Consider the following 12,985-nt stretch of genomic DNA (forward strand, 5'->3'; position numbering starts at 1 on the left):
CTCCATACAGCTCGCTCAGCCAAAGCAAAACCCAGAAATGCCATCCCGGCCACCGTGCCCACTTGTCACTTTGACACGTTCACAATTGGCCAGTGGTGTTCTGATGGGAATTTTAACAGGACACTGAGCAAGTTGGCCTGCTGCAAACAGATTAGGTTGCTGTAAATACAGTGAGAGGCAGGCAAATAAATGGGGCCCTAACTTCAGAGAATCCTGAATCTAGCCGGATCCAAACGCCACTCCGCAGACTCCAAGTCCACTTTTCCCATGGGCTCTGTGGCCTTCTCTCCACAACGCACCTAGGGAAGCCCGTCCTTGCTTTGTACCCCACCAAGATTTACTAGCGCTAATAATAACAGACAACTCCGCTTTGCCTAAAGAATAAATACAAGGCATGCTTGTGATCCATACACGTGCCTGGAATTTCTCTGCACATATGCAGTGGGTGACTTTCCTCATGAAATATTTATTCAAGTCCAGGCCTGGAGGTGCGGGAGGCCAGACAGGAATCTCTCTCTCTGCAACATCCGTGTATGAGAGGCATTCATCATTTCATGCTCAGACTCCCCCTTGTCATGATAAACCGGGCATTATCTCCTCATTTTACACTATGCTGCCTGGCATCAGAAAGTAGCACCAAGGGAGCTGAGGGAGAAAACTCTTCAAAGAATGACAAATGAACAGCAAAGGGGTTTAGTGGGACTCCTCGTTCCCAGACCACGTCCTCTGACTGTGTAACTACCCGGTTATTTCTCGGGGGCTGCGGGAGGAGCCTTTGAAATACAGAACACAAAGGCTGCACCGCTGCGCTGCCCATCAACATCCCAGACCTGTGTGTGGAACTTAAAGCACCTCAGCTAAAGAGTGGCTTCTGACAAAAAGAAATCCTTGAATTCTTGACCTTAGTTTGGCCTCAGTCCCTTCATCTGCAAAATGAGGGCATGGACTCGGTCAGTGGTGGGCAAACTCATCAGTCAACAGAGCGGCAAACCGCAGCTCGCGGGCCACATGCCGCAGTTTGCCGACCACTGGACTAGGTCATTTGTCAAGGCCTCCTGAACTTAACCTTCCATAATTCCATGAGGAGCTGGTTTAAATTTGCAGCACAGAAAAGAAGAGCAAGGTCTACCATCTGCAAAAGTCAGGCTAGGAATGACTTGAAGGTTGGACCTCCCAACCCAGGGAGATCACTCTACCGGCATAACCCTACTTGGACATCTGCTTTTCTGCCCAAAAGAAGGCCTTCACTACTGTACTAGTAGGTGGCCTGCTGTCAGCTTTGGTCAAGGGCTGAGATAAGGAAGGAAAAGGTATGCTTCCAGAATACCTTCTCTTCTCCACTCTCCACACAGCAGCCAAAGAGCTCTTTAAAAGCATAGGCCAGAATCATTTCTGTTTCCTGCTTGAAACCTTCTAATGGCTTCCCACTGCTCCCAGGGTAAAATCCAGGCTCTTTAGCATGGCCTGCAAACCTAGAAATTGACTCTGGCCTACCTCTCCCCACAGCATCACACTCTTCTCGGTTGCAAGAGGAGCTCCCCAAGCCCACTCCTGCCTCAGCGTCTTTGTCCTCTCTCTCTACCCACAGTGCTCTTCTCCCACTGTTCACAAGCCTGGACCCTCCGTCTTCAGCTCTGGCTGCAAATGCAACCTCCTGGTCCGTCCCTCTAAACAGGCTCTCCGTAAATGTCCAACACACCACTCTGGTTATTCTCTCCATCTCACCTATCGTAACATATATATTGTGATCCGTTTATTATTCCCTTATATCATGATCTTATTTCATATTCCTTACCTTATTTCCCCTCTTTTGCCATGAGACTATAAGCTCCGTGAGGGCGGGCATATTTATTTATTCACTGTTCTATCTATAGTTTTTAGTGCCTGGCAGAAAATAGGCAGCCAATAAAAAACTTATTGAATTAATGTATTTCCACTTATTTTTGCCATTTACAGTGTTACTTCAAGGAAGCACACATATTAGTCAGAATATAGGGATGTTATTTGGAAAACTAGGGAATCAATGGGTACTTCTCAAGTGCCAGCAGCCATGGAATTAAAGAAAATGAGGGTCAGCGCCAATTCAGCCTCTCCTCTTTGTAGGACACCCCACCTACGGGTGTCATCCATCCCACCACACCTGCTCACCCAGCCCTCCTGGGAAAGGGAACATTTCTTCTGCCAGCTTTTCCCACTTCTCTGTGAGAGTGACTGGCACGTTGAAGTAAAGACCCCATTAGCACTCACCAGAGTGAAATGTAAAGAAATCTATTTTGATACATTGAGACTTTATGTACATTCTCATTCTCAGAAAAGCTCTTTTGAGTAAATGTTTACCATAATTCAGCCACTAAAAGAACACACAGAAGTATTCCCACTTCTTACAGTATAGAGGCAAGCAAACTGGACCAGGTTTCAAGGGACTGATGACTGCTCTGAGTTTAGCAGACACCTCACTGTGGCCCTAGCATAAGATTCTTTACCCCTCTGAGCCTCACCCTCCACATCTGAAAACTGATGACTGAACTACACAATCTCTGTGCTCTTTCCTAGTCTCACCATTTTGTTTAACCCATCATAGCAAAATAGGGTATTGAGGCTATTTAAACACCCAGGTTTTATCATTTTTCTCCTCCACTGATTTTCCAGATCACCATAAATGTAAAGTTGTCAATTACTGAATATAGTGACATGTCACCTACTTTGCAGTAGCCTGCTTTTATCCTGGAGTTAAAAGAGCAACCGATGAAAACCAATTGAGAACATACAGTGAATATTATACTTCCATATTCAACCACTATAATGTATGTTTGCTGTATTTCAGAATATTCAATTCCACTAAAGAAAAACAAATGGGATGGATAAAGCTCATAGGACATGTTAAATATAGATAGCAAGTTAGCAACCTGTGAAACGTGTTAAACATAGATGGAATAAATGGAACATAAGTGTGTTGAACACACATTTAAAAAGGATTGAGTAAGAGTATGACTTATAAATAGAAAGGGTGGGAGGACCAAGTCATTATGTACAAATCATGAAACCTTCAGAATGACAGCTATGTCATCCCTAAATCCAACAGCCATCTTTGACACTCATTCCATTCCCACTGTGGCCCCACGTGTACTCTGAGAAATGCTAAATAAAACCCACCGCTGATCACCAAATTAACAGGTGAACTACAGCTGTAGGCAGATGTGTTTGTCCCTGCTTCTCTCCAACAGATAAAGCATGTTGGCTTCAGGCACCTCGCATCCACTGAACCCCTTTTTTTCTTTATCCCCTCCCCCCCAAACAGATACTGCAAGCTGACCCAGTTAGTTGCAGCTTAGGAACTAGTCATCCAAAAGGCTTTTCTGGGATGTATCTTGGTCTTAGGTGGGTGAGAAGAGATTTTTTTTAAAATTTCGGCAATACATTTCTATCTGTACTGTACCCCTGTTTTTATAAACTCAGCTCCAATCCATGTAACCACAGCATCAGCAACAAAGCTGATAGGGCAGAGAGGAAATTTGAACATATGACCAGTGGATAAGCCAGGAATCCAGTGGGGTTTCCTATCCTCCCCCCACCCCCACCCCCACTTGAAACCCTTTTCTAAGTGTGTCAGCCTATTCTATCGCTTTCCCTTACTTCCTCTTGGATATTTTTAATTGCTTTCATAAGCGAAATGATTCAAACATTTGAATTTGGTCTGTCCGTGAAGCTTTTTGTTTTGTGACCTCTGGGAGTGCACTTGAAGTCTATCACTGCATCGCAGTAATTTCCCACACAACCACCTCTTTGGGTGAACACTTTACATTTTTAAAAGAGGGGGAAAAGGAATGTAGTTTCAGATACCCAGAGGTGTTGCATGATTGAGTTGAGAAGTGCTAACTCCGCAGCACGGGTTAAGTGCTTTTTCTTTCCTGGGATGAGGCAGCTCTACCTAGTCATTTTTAAACAAACACTAAAAATGCTAATGTAGTGATTAAGCATCAGTAAAACAGTGTTGAGTGAAGAAGGGAGGAGATGCGCAGTAGAGAGGAAATTAAACAAAGGTACTCGCACTCTTCTCTAAGATACAGGCAACTTCATTTCTCTTTCCCCTGATTCCTAGGGTGCAATGGGTATTATTTTCATTGTGGACAAGCATATACTTGTGTTTCCTTTGTGCCAGGCACTGTGCTGGGCACCAGGGAAATGAAAGTAAAAATGCAATTTCTGCCTTCGAGGATGGCTTCCTAAGTAAGACGTTACCTGGTGACAACAGGTAGAGTGGGGGCAATGCACAAAGGAAGGAGGGAGCCCGTGGAGACTGGGAATGACATCTGTGGAGGATGTATCTTTGAGCCTAAGTCAAAAAAGATGAATGAGCCCTAACTGGTTTGGCTCAGTGGATAGAGCGTTGGCCTGTGGACTCAAGGGTCCCAGGTTCGATTCCGGTCAAGGGCATATACCTTGGTTGTGGGTACATACCCAGTAGGGAGTGTGCAGGAAGCAGTTGATCGATATTCTCTCTCATCAATGTTTCTAACTCTCTATCCCCCCCTTCCTCTCTGTAAAAAAATCAATAAAATATATTTTTTTAAAAGATGAATGAGCATTTACCAAGCAGGAGAGAGGGGGAGAAGAGGGCCTTCATTGAGGGATCACTCTGCAGATGTGAACACCCACGTGCTTCCCATTATCCTTGTTGCATTTTTCTTTCTCTGCAAGCATATCGCTCACTAAAAGTCCAGCAGGAAAGCATCTACTCAACCTATTCTTTTTTTTAAATATATTTTTGGTGATATCTGAGAGAAAGGGAGAAGGAGAGAGAGATAGAAACATCAATGATGAGAATCATTGATCTGCTGCCTCCTGCACCCCCCCTACTGGGGATGGTGCCCATAACCTGGTCATATGCCCTGACCAGGAATTGAACCATGACCTCCTGGTTCATAGGTCACGGTTCAACCACTGAGCCACACCTGCTGGGCTTCTCAACTTAATCTTGAAAGGAACTCTCCAACAATTGGTGAATTGAACAAGCAAACGCAGCAGCAACCAGAAACATGACAAAACAAACACACCAGGGCCGCCCACCTCAGCTCTGACTGATGGGGAATCCAGGCAACATCTTAGCAATTATAGCACTTTTACACCAAGGACCTCAGCCCAAGGCAGAATCCTGATATAGGACATAGCACAGGCTCCTAGCCTGAGTCCCATGTAAGCTGGTGGTAAGACTGGCCACAAACGGTAAAGCAACACTTGTTCATTTGAAATGGTTGTTGGCTTTCATTTCTGAATACAGTGGAAATTTGCCACTTCAGAACCTGCCAAGTATCCACGGGCGAGTCCTGTTGTCAGGAGGGAGGGGGACATGTGTCCCACTGTTAGGTTCTGCAGCCTTTCTTTGAGAACGTCAGATGTTATTGATCCAAGCAGCTTTCAAAGCAGCAGAAATCACAATTAGAAACTGGTGGGGATGCCAGGAGACTCCCACTTAACATGTAGGAATTTCTGTCTCCACTAACAAGTTCACAATAGCATCCCATTAAACCACTATTAGCTCTAGAAGCCAGAATGATAAAAAGCAAACGTGTATGGCTTATTATGGTGCCAAGTGCAAGCTAACTGTTTTGCACATATCATTTCCCTTACAATACTTTATTACCTTTCCTGTTTTACGGACAAGAAAGACTAAGGCTTACAGAACTGAAGTAATTTTCTGAAAGACACTGGGCTAGGAAGCCATGGTGCTGAGATCCCAATGTGGCAGGCTGGTTCCACACACCACTTCACTGTGCTACATCTGCTGGTCACCCACATGTGTGAACTTGGTGCTGGGGTGTGAAAAAAGGGACAAATCACCATCATATGCCCAGGACCTGACACATTATATTCACTCAGAAAATATTTATGAACAGTCTATTTGTATAACACTTCTGTGAGCTAAATATCAACATCTCCCCATTTTACAGGTGAAGAAACTGAGGCACAGAGAAGTTTTATGGCTTACCCAGGCTTAAGGTAAGTAAATGAAGACAAAATTGACTCTCCATGGCATTCACCTGGCATCCCTGCTTACTTTTTTTATCATCTTCTCTTTCTGCTTCCCCAACCCCCTCACACTCCACACTCCAGCCACACAAGCCTTTTCCTTCTTTCCAGGGTCGTGCTCCTCCCCACCTTGGTGCATTCCTATCGGCAGTGACCTCTCTCTTCTTTTCCTCTTCTTTGGGTGCAAGCTTAATTGTCGCTCCTTTGGGCTTTTTCTGACTGCCCCAGGCCAGCTCGGGTTCCCTGAATTGTTTCACTGTATTTCCATCATCATCAAGGTTTCATGCATGTAATCGTGTTATTAATGGCTACCATGCCCACCAGACTGGATATTCCACCAGGAATGGTTTCCCAGTATGTACTACCCCATACACTGCACCAGGCGTCCTCAAATTACGGCTTGCGGGCCACATGGGGTGTTTAACGGTCTGAGGGACAGTGAACTGGCCCCCTGTTTAAAAAGTTTGAGGACCCCTGCACTGCACACTGCCAGGCACATGGTAGAGCTTTACCAAAGGTCCATTACATTAATAATTAATATGGCTTGACTCCAAAGTCCGGACCAGAACACAGCAAAAGAGGTTTACCAATGACACTCAACTATAACCCCAACTTGTTGAGAAACAGTGCATTAAAATAATGAGCTGCCTAAGGAATAAACAAGCCAGCTGAGAGTCCCCAACTCCTCCATCAGGGGACTAAACCTAAGGAACCCTATGACACACGATAGTAATCATTTTTGTAATTACTATGTTATTCAATCAAAAGAGATTGCAGCACCCCCATAATTTTACTAATTAGGCAGGCCTGGTGAGGCAGCTGAGCTCTGCTCATAAACATTTAAAATGCCAGATAGGAAAAGCCCCACCTCCCCCTGTCACTAAGAAATCAGCAAACTGTAACCACTCCTTCTCTTTAGGCTGCCTCCCCACATTCCAGTGATCTAGTCTCCCCCTAACCCTCATCCCTCCACCCCCATCTCAGCTGGACGCCTCTGAGAGAGAGGTAAAGCAGGGATGCCAGCTCTACCTGAACCACAGGGCAGGAGAACAGAAAAGGAAAGAGTGGTGAAAAGGTTGCATATTAAGACTGCATTGCAAATGGTACAAATTTCCAGTTAGGAGATAAGTCATGGGGGTGTAATGTACAACATGGTGCCTAGCGTGCACAGTACCGTGCTGTGTATTTGAAAGATGCTAAGAGAGTAGATGAACCTCTGTCTCTCAGCCCCGTCCATCTAGCTCAGCTCAACCAGTGTCTGAACACAGCTCCCCCAGAGAAACTGGGAGATCTTGGATAACTCAGCTTCCTTCCTTCACGCATGAGTTGCCTCACCCACCGGCAACACGGTAGTAAAACCACCCATCCTGTAGCGTTCAGTAAGGAGGAATGAAAGCATATGTGCACCATGACTCGCACACAGCTTGTGCTCAATGAGTATCTCCCCTCCCCCAACCTCGCTTTAGGACATTTCTGAGAAGCTTTGCAAAGCAGGCTCAGAAATCGACACCCTAAAGTGTGAGCTTTAACATTTGCCAACGTGTTCTCACACACGAGGGCATTTCATAGTCATAGGAGCCCATTGGACAGGCACTGATAGCCTCACTTGAAAGAGAAGGAATCGCTGGCTTATAGAAGATAAGTGACTTGCCCAAGATCCCACCTCCAATAAGTAGCAGAGACAGAGCTTCTGACTCCAGTTTTGCAGCTCTTTTTACTATTTCTGCGTGGCTTCTCTAGTCCCCAGACAGGAAATAATCCTTAAACTTGTCCACTCCATTTCCACTCCAAAGCCAGGTGTCCCCTCCCTAAGGGGCACCCCTCCTCCAGGACCCCAAGGACCCAAAACTCTTCCATATATTAAAGTTTGTTCTCTAGCCTGCTTAAAAACCGGAGCGGTGGGCTGACCTAATTATAATTACTTCCCTTCGGGGCACAGTCCCAATTCTCAGGCATGAAAGAGACATTTTAAATGTGGTATTGGCCTTGACCTTGCCACGTCTACTCAGATTCAATAGTAAACAGTAGGGTATCATTTTAACCGCCAAGCTAATTCATGATTATTCATTATAAATCATTTTTACAAGTTGCTTCCAATTCTGTGTTTCAAGAATAAAAATCTGCCCGCATTGAAATGCACAGTAATTTTAATATGCAAGCCTCCTACAGAGATGATGTCGCATTTTAATTATTGTTTCCGTTTAATAGGTTTTCATTAAATTAGAGGGTGGAGCAATTACTGGGGTGAACAGCTAACGTTTCAAAGGTAAGCTCCCGGGTTCTCGGGCAAAGATGGAGAAGCAGAAGGCGACTTTTCTGGGGAAACCAGCGCTGGCTACTTCTTTTCTCAGCTTCAAAACAGAGCTGGCATCCCCTCATGGTGACATGCAAACAGCTCAAGCGTGTGTTTAACTTAAGGCATCTTAATTACATAACTGCTCTATCGGGAATCCGGGCTCCCCTGTCATCAGAGTAGAAAAATGCTCTTAAAAGTCCACAACCTGCAAAGCTAAGATGTCAAACCACAGGAAAATACTCCTGATGAAATTGTCTTCTCTCTCACATGCAAGTAATTTAGTTGGTTTAGTGGATTAATGTCTGACTTTCCACCTCTGGGAAATTGGTTCAACTTCAACACAGGCTGCAGTGACCAAAATCATATTAATTAGCAAACTGTCGGAGCCTCGATGAGAAATTACTTTGGTGGCCTCAGCGATATCTTACCCTAGAAACTGCACAAATTTGGCACTTGGGGACCAAGAGGGCAGTATTACATCTCAGACAGAGGTGAAGGAATGAATGAGAAGTAGGGAATGAGGGTAGGGTGGGAGGTAAAATCTGCTTTATTGGGGTCCCAGGGGTCAGAGGTGAGGATGCCTGCGATTACATTGAGGGTTTGGGGGCTCTGCATTGCAAAATCTGCACCCAGGGAGAAGGAGAGGGCTTGGCACGCTTCAAATGGGCAAGTCTCTTCTCTCCAAATGAGCTGAAGGAGGACAAGAGGGCAGCTAGAGGGTATGCTTGCAGAAATAAAAGGCCTATTAGGTTAGGGCAGGCCTGGTCACTATACACTGATTTGCCAGGTTATTATGATCTCTGAACGCATAATAATCTGGGCACTCAGTGTATTTGTATCTCAAATGGGTACCAAAAGTATTCTAGACTTTTGCTGGAGATCAACCACCTATTTACCCTGAGCTTTCTATCAGCCAGTGCAAAGGGGAAAACTGATCAGGTGCATGATTTATAGTATCTTTGATATCAAATAAATGAGGTACTCAAGAGAAGTACACTGAGTGGCCAGATTATTATGCGTTCAGAGATCATAATAATCTGGCCACTCAGCGTATATGCCAAGAAAGTAATGTGGGAATCTCTCTCCCTATGCTATGGGAAGGGGGGAAAATATTTTCTACAACTTTCCACAACAGAGAGTCATCACAAAGCAGCCTCAGTCCCAGGTAAACCAGCAGTAACCAAGTGGTGAACAAGGTACCGTCACTGCTCACCACCACTCCATCCCTAGCCTGATACTGACCATGGGTTAGGGCCCACGCTGGCCACGGCTGCTGGAGGAGGTTCTTTTCTCTGTCACTACTGGTATTCTGAATATTTCCAACAGGATTACTAATGTGGAACTCCTCAATGCAACGCTTTCTTTGCAGCTCCTTTATATCCGCTGTCCTAAAAAGCACATCATCAGCTCTTACCTCACGTGCATTGATCTAATTACACGCCTTGTTAGCTAATTAGTTCCAGAGTCACTGCCAGGGAGGTCTCCCTAGCTATCTATCTGTGCTGGCCACAGGGTGTCTGTGCTCTCAGCTGCTGGGGAAACTGCAATTACTGGCCTTTCAACCCTGAGCAGGGGAAGGGCAGTAAAGCTCTCTGGACACCTGAGACTCCAGTGAGCCGAAGCTCCAGGGTGTATCTGTCCAGGGAGGGAGCTACGGGTGTGATTTCTTGCACACTTGAAAACTGACCTCTTCTTTAGAGATTTTATTCCAATTAAGTTAAGCATTAATGTCACCCTTAAAAAGACTCATTGGAAGTACGGCTTGCTCCTGAACTCAACTGCCAATGGCTTCCTGGCTACTGGCTCCCTCTCCACCAATTTTTCCTACAGCCCTCCCAAACAAAATCTATGATCAAGGGCAAAAATTACAATCCCCATTTACTGAAGCTTTTTTAAAGAAATGAAAATGTCAATTTGGGGAGAAATTGGTCTTTGATCATTCCTGCAAGTAACTTGGCTCTTGCATGTCCTAGGGCAGTGGTCGGCAAACTGCGGCTCGAGAGCCACATGCAGCTCACGAGCCGCGGTTTGCCACTTCTGTTGACTAATGAGTTTGCCGACCACTGTCCTAGGGTTAACAACACTGAGTCAGTGTTTGGTAAATTAAATAGTGTATCAAACAGTGTCTTCATGATAATTCATGTCAAAGGGTGTCTGGTAAGTTCTCAGGGAGTCTATGTGGGTATGACTTAGCCAGCAGATACTCTTTTGGGCTCCCTGATCTACCCCCTCCAAGAATGGTTGTTAGTTCATTCTCCAGCAAAGCCCTCTCGGGCCCCAGGGTGAGCTTGCTGAGTGCTGGGCACAGGTGAGGAGCTCCATGGGCATGTAATCTCATCTCAACTCCTCCCACCTGAAGCTCCAGCCACCATCTCCACTTCTATCCAAACCCTGTCCGTCTCTCAAGGCCCAACCCAACACCTCTAACTCCACGAAGCTTCTGGAGACACAACTAAGGGTGGTTTTCCCTCCCTACTTCAAAATCCAATCATTCATCCATTCCAACTTATTTGCAGAGCACATTCTCTGTGGCAGGCTCCGTACTGTGGTGAATGAGACTGACTCGGTCTGGAGAGAGACATCCAGGCAGTAGTTAGTACCACTCATGCTGACCCATCTTACAGCCTGCATCGTGCCAAGCCCAATGGCCAGCTCTCTATCCTCACCTAACAGACCTCTGGCAACCTCGAAAACAGAGTTCTTCTCTCTCCTTTTTGAAGCACTCTGTCTTTTTGGCACTTTCTTCCAGTTTTCCTTGTAGCTCTGGGATCATCTTAAAACTCTTTCATGTCCTCCTCTGCCTGCTCCCTAATTCTCAGGGTGCCTCCGAGCACTTCCATTTATCAGCAAGCCTGAGCGCCACCTCCATCACCACCATGACCCTCAATCCTCTTGACTATAATACAGCAGCAAACACCGTATGTCAACTTGCTTCCACTTGTGTCTTTCCTCCTCTCTTCCCTTCTTCTCTTCCCTCTTCTCCCCACTTTCAGACTCTCTATCCCCTGTATCAATCGGAGAATCAAGGAGACCTTTTTCAAAATCAAGACACGTATCAATCACCTCATCCCTTACTTTAAATCCTCAAATAGCTGCCTGTATTAGTTTCCTGATGCTGTTACAACTAATTACTGCAAACTCAGTGGCTTAAAACGACATAAATGTATTATTAACTTACCGTTTTGGAGGTCAGAAGCCTAAAATGGGTTTCACTGGACCAAAACCAAGGTTGTACAGGGCCGCACTCCCTCTGGAGGTCCTAGAGGAAAGTCATTCCCTTCCTTGCCTTGTCCAGCTATCCTTGGTTGTATCCCCCTCCTACATCTTCAATGTCAGCAGCCAACATCTCATAACCAACCATCCTCTGCTTTCACCTCCTCTCTATATGACCTTTCTGTTTCCATTTCATGAGGACGCTTCCGATTACATTGGGCCCACCTGGATAATCCATGTCATCTCCTCACCTGAAGATCCTTAACTTAATTACATCTACAGAATCACTTTTATCATGTAAAGCAGTGGTTCTCAACCTTCCTAATGCCACGACCCTTTAATACAGTTCCTCATGTTGTGGTGACCCCCAACCATAAAATTATTTTCGTTGCTACTTCATAACTGTAATTTTGCTACTGTTATGAATCGTAATGTAAATACCTGTGTTTTCCGATGGTCTTAGGCGACCAGTTTGAGAACCGCTAGCAGGGTCGCCTAAGACCATCGGAAAACACAGATATTTACATTACGATTCATAACAGTAGCAAAATTACAGTTATGAAGTAGCAACAAAAATAATTTTATGGTTGGGGGTCACCACAACATGAGGAACTGTATTAAAGGGTCGCGGCATTAGAAAGGTTGAGAACCACTGATGTAAAGGAACCAACACTCGGCTTCCCCCAAGTGGGACACAGGCCCCACCACCACCCCAGAGTGACACCCCACCAAATCACAGCCAATGCTGCCAAGACCCCGTGGTGCAAAATGCGGCCCACAGCTCAGCCCAGCCCGAAAACGGTGGCTGTGGATGACAGGTAATGATGTCACATAGCAACGCCTGGCTTCCTCTCCCTAGCGACTAGTGTCCTTGGAGTTTCTTCAGCCCAGGAACCCAACTTGCTTTATAGCCAGGTGCAAACATTTTATAGTTTAACCAAATGTTTGTGAAGCATTTTCCCATGCCTCATCTCATTTGATCATCACAGAAGTCCTGGAGTAAGTAGATAGGAGACTCAGTAGAATCCTATTTTCTTTTCATTGGCAAGACACAAATAGCGATATTAAAAGATTTCTTCTAATTAATTTCCTTTCAATGTGCATGAATCCGTGCACCAGGACACTAGTTTATTACATAATTATGAAAACATGAATAGGTGTGTGTACCTTGGAGTCAATGGAATACAGTATAAAAATTGGGAGATTTCACATAAAAGTCCAGTAAAAAAATTTGATGACCTGGCAACACATTCCCACAGGCAGCATGCAGTGAACGCTGGCATTGAGGAGATGGGCACAATGCATGACGTCACCAAGTGCTGGCATTCTCTTGCTAGTATATACCACTCAGTTGTTACCGGGCTGACCCTCTCTGCATCTGGATTGTGGCTGCTCCCCAGCACATCTCTAGCTTGTGCTAATATCACACACCCTCTATACACAGGCCCC

At 45.3% G+C, this 12,985-nt stretch overlaps 1 protein-coding gene across 1 annotated transcript in view; it reads right to left on the reverse strand.

Moving 5' to 3' along the window:
- The window catches only part of NELL1 (neural EGFL like 1), a gene marked incomplete at its 3' end in the record, with an annotated part of 683,686 nt that overhangs the window by 639,014 nt on the left and 31,687 nt on the right, over positions 1–12,985 (reverse strand). The gene's annotated exons all lie outside the window — the stretch shown is intronic.

The sequence above is a fragment of the Cnephaeus nilssonii genome (assembly GCF_951640355.1).
Source record: "Cnephaeus nilssonii genome assembly, chromosome: 13".
Lineage (NCBI taxonomy): Eukaryota > Metazoa > Chordata > Mammalia > Chiroptera > Vespertilionidae > Cnephaeus > Cnephaeus nilssonii.